Source organism: Oxyura jamaicensis, chromosome 8, assembly GCF_011077185.1.
Source record: "Oxyura jamaicensis isolate SHBP4307 breed ruddy duck chromosome 8, BPBGC_Ojam_1.0, whole genome shotgun sequence".
Lineage (NCBI taxonomy): Eukaryota > Metazoa > Chordata > Aves > Anseriformes > Anatidae > Oxyura > Oxyura jamaicensis.
The window spans coordinates 21,130,657-21,140,130 of NC_048900.1; the positions used below are offsets into that span (position 1 = coordinate 21,130,657).

Sequence of the window (9,474 nt, forward strand, 5' to 3'; positions counted from 1 at the left end):
AGCGCGTCCTGCTTAGATCCCTGGTGGAGCAGGGGGCTGCTGTGCTCATCCTGGCAGCAGGGGAGACCCCAGCTTGGGCCCTCAGCACTGTGAAGGGCCTGGCAAGGGGAAAGGGACAGAAAACAGACCTTGGCTCTTCTCCATCCCCAGCCGGAGAGGCTGAGGGGCTGCCAAGGGCTGTGCAGCAGGGAGAAGAAAGGCGACATTCATGGAGCTGCATGGCTGCGGGCCAGGCACGTCAGCACCTGATGGGCCAGCCCCAGGCAGTGCTGCTCCCCTCGCCTGCTGCAGCTTAGCCCGGGGCTTTTCCAGACAAGCTGTACCCAGAGCAGTGGGGTCTCTCCTACCCCACCGCCTGCCTGTTCTGGCCTGGCCTCTCCTTGTGTGGGAGCCTTCCCCAGAAGCCAGGCTCCTGTGCTGCCCCCACACCAGGCCTTGGGCCGCCTCCCCTGGCCTCTGCCATTTTGTGGGGGGCCTGGCTCACTCCTGGCACAGCCACACAAACCCCATGCACCATCGGCCTCCAGCCCTGCGCTGGCAGTGCTGGGGCTGCACAGATGGTTCCCAGGAAGAGGAGCAGGGCCGTGTAGGGGCTTCCCCTCAGGGCTGGGCTGTCCTCGCCTCCCCCAGCAGTTCCCCTCCCCTCTCCAGGCGGGCTGAGACACCCAGCTCCTTCCTTCTTTCTGGACAGAGGAGCCCTTGTGCGGCGTTCTGGGGAGGTGCTTGGTACCTGGGGGGAGACTTGGCCTCCCTAGCAAACATGTCTGGCTGCAGCTGGGCCCTGCCCAGCGCCTCAGAGGTGTTTCAGGCTCGCCCCTCTCCGAGCACAACCTGCCCCGGAGCCCTAGGAGAAGCAGGTGAGGTCCTTCAGGCCGCTGGCACCACATCAGCTCCCTGGGGATGGCTCCGTGCAGGCTGTGACTGCCCCATGCGCGGATCATGTCCCCCTGGGAGATGTGGCCCAGCCACCAGGGCCTTGTCCCCAGGGCCACCAGCCCGTGGGTGGCCAGGGGGGTTTGGCTGTGCTGGGGTGCGATGGCCTGGGCTGCGGCAGGAGCACGGCACAGGGTGGGCGGCATGTGGGCGGCTGGGGGTGGCACTGCGGGGCTGGGGTCACTGTGCTTGTGATGTCCTGGGGTCCACTGTGGGTCTGTTGGGCACTGGGCTGCTGCTTTTGCTCAGGGGTGAGAGCTGGTCCTGCGAGAGCCAGTGCGTCCCTCCTGCATCCTGCTACCCCGTCCCAGCCATGATCCTGGCCTCGCTGCCCACGTGCCCTGCCTGGCATGGAGGCAGCAATGCTGTGCGCAGCCAGGATGCTTCACACCCCTCCTCAGCCGCATGGATTTCCGAGATGGCAGTGACATGGGGTCCCCATCGCCTGTGCCCAGGCGTGCGGTGGGGAGCTGGCGCTGCCCCAGGCGGGGAGCTACTCCTCTGGGAACAGCCGCTCCCGTCAGCCTAACGGAGCCCGTAGCACAGCTGCCGTCAGCCCACTCACTCCCAGGATATTTGTAGGACTGCCTGTGCTGATGAGCAAGAGATGGCTGGCTCCGCACCCAGACAGCGAGGTGCCCTTCCCAGCCCTGCCTCAGTGCACAGCTGATGGGCAGTGTGGGCAGCCGGCGGGGATGCTCAGGGGCTGTGGCCACGGCCCCTGGCTGGGAGAGGCAGCACAGCCTGCCCTGGCCACGGGGCTGCTGGCAGCAATGCTGGGGCTGGTTGTGCCCACACCGCGAGCACGTATAGCTGGGAGCCAGGAGGACGATCTAGGGTGCATACAAAGACATACAAGTATCATCATATATAGGCGCATCGATCTGTGGATGACTCTTCCTTCTGGTCTGAGTGCAGTTTACAAGGCAGGGATGGCCTTAGGCAAGCAATATGTGAGTCAGTGGGCTGTGAAGATGGTATTGAATACATGCTGAGGTGTTCCTTCTCCCTCTGGACTTGCAGTTTTACTGTTCTTGTGAAATTCAGATTGTGAACCCACCCAGGTTTCACCAGCTCTTAAGCTTGAGGGTGTTTCCCAGCTTGTGGAGAAGGATGGAGACACCTGAACGGAAATAATGCTGTGGGATGAAAGAGTGACCATGTTCCTGAGGGCACAGGCTGACAGCTCGGAGCCTTGGAAAGTCCCCTGGCTAAGACATGAGTGAGCTGCTGCTGCTCCCTGGGATAAGGTGCTGGACGACAGGAGGTCCTGGGAAAGGAGCCTGCCCCCCGTCCCCCAGCTCAGCATGAAGCAGGGGCTGGCTGCATCGCTCTGTGGACAGGCAGTGACACCTCGCTGCTGGGATGTGATGGTGCCAAGCCACAGCCTGGGTGCTGGCAGTGCCAAGGCTCGAGGGGAACAGGCGGGAGATGCTGGGCTCTGCCCCCCCGTGCTCCTGTGGTGGCTTTGGTGGCTGCGGTCACATCCGAGCTGCAGCGCCAGGGGACGAGCGGGAGCTGCTGGGACCAGGTCCAAGTCCCCTGTGGGTGCCAGTTCTGCACACCTGCTGCTCAGGGCACTCCGTCAGTGTCCCCTGCCACCAGCCCGTGTCCTGCCAACACACGCGGTGCCCAGAGCTGTGGGCCACCGTGCTAACTGCTCGTCATGCAAAGTGGCTGCAGGAACGTGCAGGCTGCCCGAACGCTGAATCTCCCAGAGAGCTTCTCGTGCCCTGCAGCAGAGTACGAAAGCTTGGGCTGCGTCCTGCAGTGTGCTGCGGACCAGCACCCCCTGTGCTTGCCCTGCCCCTGCACTGCAGGATGCGGCCCTGGCTGTCGTGCAGCGCTGCGGGACGTGGGAGCGCTGGGACCAAACAATGCAAGGAACGTGGCCGTCAGTGATGATGTGAAATGTCCAAAGTGTGCCTGTCCCCACGCATCTGTTGGGCACAGCATGACCAAGATGGCACGCGGGCATCGCGTCTGTCTGAAATCATGGCCACTGACATCGCTGCGAAGCTCCCAACGGGCACAGCCTGGCTGCTGCAGGACGCAGCTCTCCGGGACTGACGCTGGCTCGCAGCCGTGTCCTCAAGGTGCAGGGAAGAGATCAGAACTATGCAAATTGGAGAGGTTTGTAAATCCAAAGTGGGTTCTGTGAACCGCTGGGCTTACGCCGTGTTTATTGGCACCAGGCCATTTGTGTGTGCCTGGGAGAGACCAGGAGGAGCACCAAAGGCGCTCGGCGTGGTGCAGGAAGACGGGTGGTGTGTTACAGCCGCAGCAGGCAGACTCGGGTTAAGAGGCTTCAGTTCATCGGGCATCCAGGGAGCAGATGGAGATAAGATGGGCTTCAGGTAGCAGAGAGGGGAGAGAGGACTGCTGCCGTGTGGTTCCTTCAGCACACAAGCCTGCTGAGGCTGCACAGAGGCTTTTTTTGCTCCAGTGCAGCTAATTTAAAAAGTAGCAGAGCTCCAGGATGGGAAATGTGGTGTCCCTGGGCAAAGGCCTGGAAACAAGCACGGCTGCAGGCTGCCTGCCTGTGTAACACCTAGGGGCCAGCCCAGGCTGTGCCTTGTCTGGTTTTAGAAAAAGTTGTGTGCGAGGGGGTCAAGAAGTCCATCCTCTGGCTGAGCCTCTCCTGCGGGCTGCTGGGGCTGCTTGGATGGGAGAGGAGGAGCTTCCCCGCCCAGCACCCAGACCTCACGGTCTTTGCCCCCAGCACTGAGCCCTGTGCAGGTCTTCCCTGCAAGGCGAAGGGGAGGTGAAGGCAGAAGGAGTAGCTCCGGGCCACGAGGTGCTGGGTCTCAGAGGTAAGGGGGCAGCAGGAGTGGGCTGGGGTGCCAAACTGGGGCACGAGAGCCTGCCAGCATCTGCCCTGCGTTCCCGAGGAAGGCAGCACTCATCTCTGCTGCTGCCTGACCCAAAACACCCCAGAACCACCAGGACGAGCAATTTTTCAAAATGGTGGCAGCCCAAGAATCCACTCAAAGGGACAGAGCCAGGGCGAAACGCCAAGCGTGACAGTGTGGCAGCTCCTCATGCCCTAGCCACCGATGTCACACGGTTGAAATGAAATTGCAAGGCTGTCTGAGCTCCTTTAAAGCTGCTGAGCGACAGATAGAGCCTTCAGTGACCGCGTGGCTAAGAAACACACTTAGTTTGAAGTTTGTGCTTTTCTGCCTTCAAGTTCTCACCTTTGGACCCTGCTCTCCTCTCTGCTGGGCTGAAGTGCGCCCTTAGCATCACTCTGTGGCCGCCTGCATGGCAGGGGATGGTCTCGCGATGCAGCTGAGTTGCCCATTCTCCTCTCAGCCCTACTTTTGCCCCATTTCCAGGCCTCAGATACTTTGTCATGGCAACAGTGCTGCTTCTTAAGATTCCTGTGTCTGTTTTGCAGTTCTGAGACCTGAATCTGGCACAAAATTTGCTTTGCCAGAGCTGCTTCTGCTCGGAAATCCCTTCCCTGCGTCTCTGGCTCACCTCTCGCCTAGCCGAGGCGCTGCGACGCAAGCGCCAGCAGCAGCTGTGCGTGGGGATGGCTCACTTGCTGGCTTTTTTCCTTAAACGTTTTTTTCCCTCCCTCCTCTGCTTTCCGGGAGATGCTCTGTCCCGCAGTACAGTCCGTCCTGCCTGTTCCCAGGCACCTTCCACTGCAGCCAGGGCTGTGACTGTGCCGTGGGTTGGGGTTGTTCCGTCGGGCCGTTCGTCTCGCGCCGTGGCAGCAAGCAGCACCGTCGGTATTTGGATCAGCCGCGAATGTAAGCCAGCCTCTTGTCATCTCGATAATTGATTTTAAAGAATATGAAATGGCAGCCGACCAAGAAGCAGTCGCTGGGGGTCTAGACGTGTTCCCGGTTGTTGATGTCTCCCCATTAAATCTTGGCTTGTGGACAGCCCTCAGAGCTTAGCTGTTAATGCACGCAGTTAATCTAACATGAGCCTTATTAATTCTTTATTGTACATTTCTTAATTAAAATCCTACATCATCGTTGACTCCTATTGAAAAGCCAAAGCGTGCTGCATGGGTGCTCTTAGCGGCCAGACCTCTCCTTGTGCCCATGGAGCAGTTTCTCTGACACGGTCTGTGTTGTGCCGAGAGCAGCGGGGTGCCGTTTCTGCCTTCCCATTGACAGCCTGGATACAAAGCAATTTGCTGTTTCTCTGCTCATCGCTTTAGCTCTTCAAAATACCCCGGCCTCCCCCCAGCTGAGTATTTGTTAAAAATTAACGCGTGTGTTTCTACAGGAGCTGCAGTTACATCACCAAAATGTTGTTTGTGAGATACCTGGGGCTATGGGAGCGGGTTCCCCCGCCACCCCTGTGTCCCACCCAGGTTCTTGCCATTGCGGTTCCAGCGGTTTGCGAGATTCAGATTTATTCAGATTTTCAGATTTATTCAGCAATCATCTTGGTAATTCGGGTCCACCTTGCTTCTCGCTCCCCCATGCTGTTACCTGGCAAACAGGCACCTTGTCCGTGCCGGGTGCGTGGGGCAGTGGCAGCGCATCGCCCCAAGGACAGCGGCCTGGCTTTGTGCCATGGGCTCGGGGGGGACAGCACGGGCGTGGAGGGAGCCAGGCTCCATCGTCACCAGTGCACGAGAGAAGCGACGGAGATGCCCCACGTGGGCTGGGAAAAAGCCTCACTTCACGGCTGTTTCCCTGCGGGGCTGCTGGGGAGAAAGAAACCCCTTGGAGTGCTGAATATTCAAGGAAAGCCTCAGCTGGCTTCTTGAAGGGGCAGAATTAAACACGGAAACTCCACCCGGCTCGTCACTTTGCCAGGCTGCTTCGTGGAGCGGAGCGCGGTCACTGAGCAGTCGGAGGGTTCCTGAGCGGCTGCTGGCGCGGCGCGTGGGCTGGGCGCGGCGTGAAGAGCACGGCGTGATATTTTGCTGACTTCACACCCAGGCCAGCCTGCGAGCTGGCAGGCACGGCTGTGCTTTTTGCTGTCCTTATCGCCTCGCACAGCCGGCTAGTGAGAGCTGGGACGTCCGCTCCCAGAGAGCTCCAACCTTGCTGCAGCTGGCAGGGTCAGCTCGGCACGTCCCCGGAAAGTGTCACCCCTGGCATTCAGGATGCTGGGGCAGGCAGCAGGTGAGGGAGGGGCATGGAGAGAGGTGTCCCCAGCAGCCCAGGTGACAAGTGGTGGGGCTGGAGAAGATTTGGGAAGACCGCCTGTGAAGGCTCAGTCCGGTGCTACGGCAGCAAGGAGCGAAGCACTCCTTTCAGACAGGGAGTAGGAAAAGGCAGATTTAATCCCGGAACTAGAGCATTAGGGAGGCTCTCTGTGGGACTTTTGCATCTTGAAAAGGAGTCAGGAAAATTGGAGAGGCTGCGTAGATCAGAAATGCAAAAACTGGCTTGAGGGTGGGAGGAAAAGCCTGGCGGTCTGAGAATTAAGCAACTCCATATATTCTGCTCATCATGAAGATGGATGGGGGGGGGGGGTTGCTCGCAGCATATGCACAGTGTCACCAAGAGAAAATGCCAGGCTCTGACAGGCTCTTCAGTCCAGCAGAAGGCAGGAGAGGATGGTACATCTGTGAGCTGAAGCCAGGCTGGGGGTGTGGGCTGCTCATCCCAGGGACGCCTGACGCAGCCCCAGGAGCGCTGGCAGATCCAGCTCCCCTCGTCACAGCCAGCCTCGCTCCTTTCTCGGAAAATACGCCCGAGCCAGACGTAGCACGCTGGGATTAAGGCAAGGCGAGGAACCGCCGCGTGGCGTGCCGGCTGCACCGCTTTGTCCCTTCTCCCGAGGAAGACCGTGGGGAGCGTGGGGTGGCCGCGATGTGCGCGTGCAGGCTGCCGCTGCCCAGCCGCCTGCACCGCGGTGAGTGTGGCTCTGGGCTACTCAAAACCTCTGGAGGGGGGCAGGGTTTTTCAGCAGAGGTTGGCTGGTTTCAACTCGCTTCACGAGGGACCGCTGCCGGTGCTGTTTAGTGGGGCTGCTCTGAGGGTGGCCGGAGCAGCAGAAATGCAAAGTGCTGCCCACAGACTGAGCGCGGTGCTCCCCAGCGCGCAGAGCACGCGTTTAGGAATAATGCACGACAAGCGTGTGAGATAAAAACAAGTTTGGCTGGAGTGATCGAGACAAAATATGAGTGTGTTACAGCCCACGTCTCATTCCTCGAGCCTGTGCATCAGCGGAGGTAATCCCTGTCTAGCTATTACTGGAAAGAGATCTTTGCTGTGGTATTTAGTGGCGTTTAATTAATAATAATGTATTACATTAATTAGTATCAAGGCTGATGCGATGACATGTAATTTGGGGGGAAGGATTACAGTGTGAGTATTAGAATGAGAATTTCTATAGGGCAGAGTCAAATGAGGTTAGCAGGCTCGCCGTGGAGGGAGCCTGGAGACAGATGCGTGTGTGGCAACCAGTGTGGACAGTTACAGCCCAACTTTATTTACCGCTGAGAAAAGAGCACATCGCTGTTACTCACCTGGACGTGTCACACCTTGTGATGTTTGACCTTTCCAGACGGAAAGGCAAGCAGGTGCTGCTGCAGAGGAAGTGCCAGTGGTTGACGACACCAAGCGCAAGCTGTGTTTGCGGAGCAGTTTTGATGTGCCTGCTTTCAGAGCAAGGCAAGGAGGAAGTTCTGCTGAAGGTCTCCAGGATGTGGCCCAGCCCTATCAGGATGTAAGAGGCTGAACCGGAGGAGAGCTTTGGCCCGTGCATGTTATGTGGGCACTGGGTTATACCCAGACCGAAGTGAGTGCCCGGGGAGCTGGCGGGGCTGATGCAGGGCAGCTGGGTGTGGGACTCCCACAGGCACCACCTGCTCCTGGTCCTGCTGACGTAGCTGCGGTGAGTCCTCTCCCCAAGCCCTTCCTTCAGCCCGCAGGGCAGCGATGCTGTGGGGCATGCTCTGCAAACAGGTGGGCAGACACGAGCTCCATCCCAGGGCTTAGCGGGTCGATTGCAAGTGGGTTTGTGTGGCCCAGGATGTGCCGCAGTTCTTGCCCTTTCATTTGGTCAGTTTTGCTGGAAAAGCTCCAGAGTGTTCCAGAAAGCAGCGCGGCAATATGATAGGATTTAATCAGACTTAATTATTCCCCTGCTGTCATTCTCCTAGCAACATCCAGCTTGACATCTGCCTGCAAATGAAATGTGTAAGCTAAGTAGGAACATGTTCAGACTGAAGCCCTGCCACTCGAACCAGATCACTCCACTAATCGTTGCTGTAATTCATCTCGTGGCTGTTAGCTGCCAGGTGGTGGTACCTGATTTCCATAAACACATGGCACTCGCCTCCCTGGCTTTTTCCAGGCAGGTAAGCTGCCTGACTTCACGCTGGGCTCCTTCCAGCACGCTGACACCTGATAGCATGGCGTAGGGTTTCCGAACGACCAACCCAGGCTCCTTGGCAAGCCCCAGCCTTGTTGCTATCTGCATCTACGCACCAGGTCCCTGCTTATCTGGCTCCTCATCAAATTCAGGTCACCTGCTGTGCCCGCCGAGCAGGCGGTTTGAGCTCTGAGTGCACGAGCGGTCAAATTGCGGTGTTATAGGTGAGGTCAGAACACGTCCAGAGCAGATATGGTGCAGAGATTGGGAGCTTGCATGACCTGGCCGGAAGGATGGAGAGGTGCAGAGGGGGCAAGCAAGAGCTGAGTGCTCGTGACACCGAGCTGAGGAGCAGGAGGCGGTGGGGCTGCTTGAGGACATGAGCCTGCAGGAGTGGCCACGCAGCTGGAGGGGAGGCAGCCGCCTCGGCTGGGTGAGCATGACCAGTGTCTGAATGTCTCAGCCCTGGGGAGGTGGGGGGTGGTGTGCTCAGCGAGGGGCAGATCCACAGACTGGGTTGGGCTGCAGTGGCTTTGGCCCCTCTCCACCCCCTGGGATTGCTGGTGCCAGTGATATCTGGGTGTCGGCATGGCTCTGTTCAGATTTTGTGTTGAGGAAATCGCATCCAAAGGGCTCAGCGGGATGCCAGTGTGCCATGTGCATTCCTCGTGTCCCAGTGGAGAAGTGGGATGGATCTGTGAGCCCAGCTGTACGGACGCAGCACATTCAGCAAGCTGCACGGCTTCATTTGTGCTGAACGGAAAGCTGGGATCTCTGTGGTGCCTTGGAGCAGCTGCTGCCCGCCCCCCCCCCCCCCCCCCGGCTCTCCCTGGGCCCTGTGTGGGCTCTGCCCCTCCCCAGGGCAGTGGGCTGAGCAGGGCTCAGCCTGTGCCACCACAGTGGTGTCTGCCCACGGGCATTGGCACCCAGGCTTGCCCACAGCAGGGAATGCCCCTGTGCTGACACCAGCCCTACCCCCAGTCCCTTAATTTCACGTGGCTTTCTGTTTGCCTTGTGCTAGCAGTGAATCATGGAGACTGGAAACAGGAAATCACTGCTTTTCATTGCTGCCCTGAAAGCACGGGGCTATTCATTACAGTACCTTTTATTTTAGGATATATTTTCCCCCTCTGTTCCTACCTCTTTATCATACCCTCCCCATGCTCCCTTCTAGCTGACATTTTCCATTTGTTGGGAAGGGAAGGGAAGGGAAGGGAAGGGAAGGGAAGGGAAGGGAAGGGA

At 58.8% G+C, this 9,474-nt stretch overlaps 1 protein-coding gene across 4 annotated transcripts in view; it reads left to right on the forward strand.

Moving 5' to 3' along the window:
* The first annotated feature begins 6,650 nt into the window (after positions 1–6,650).
* The window catches only part of ST3GAL3 (ST3 beta-galactoside alpha-2,3-sialyltransferase 3), a 170,386-nt gene continuing 167,562 nt past the window's right edge, over positions 6,651–9,474 (forward strand). The window contains exon 1 of one of the 4 annotated variants that reach the window (XM_035333846.1): positions 6,651–6,768. The gene's annotated coding sequence lies outside the window, so the exon portion shown is untranslated. The remainder of the gene's footprint in view (positions 6,769–9,474) is intronic. The other 3 variants (XM_035333844.1, XM_035333845.1, XM_035333847.1) reach the window with 3 other exon arrangements.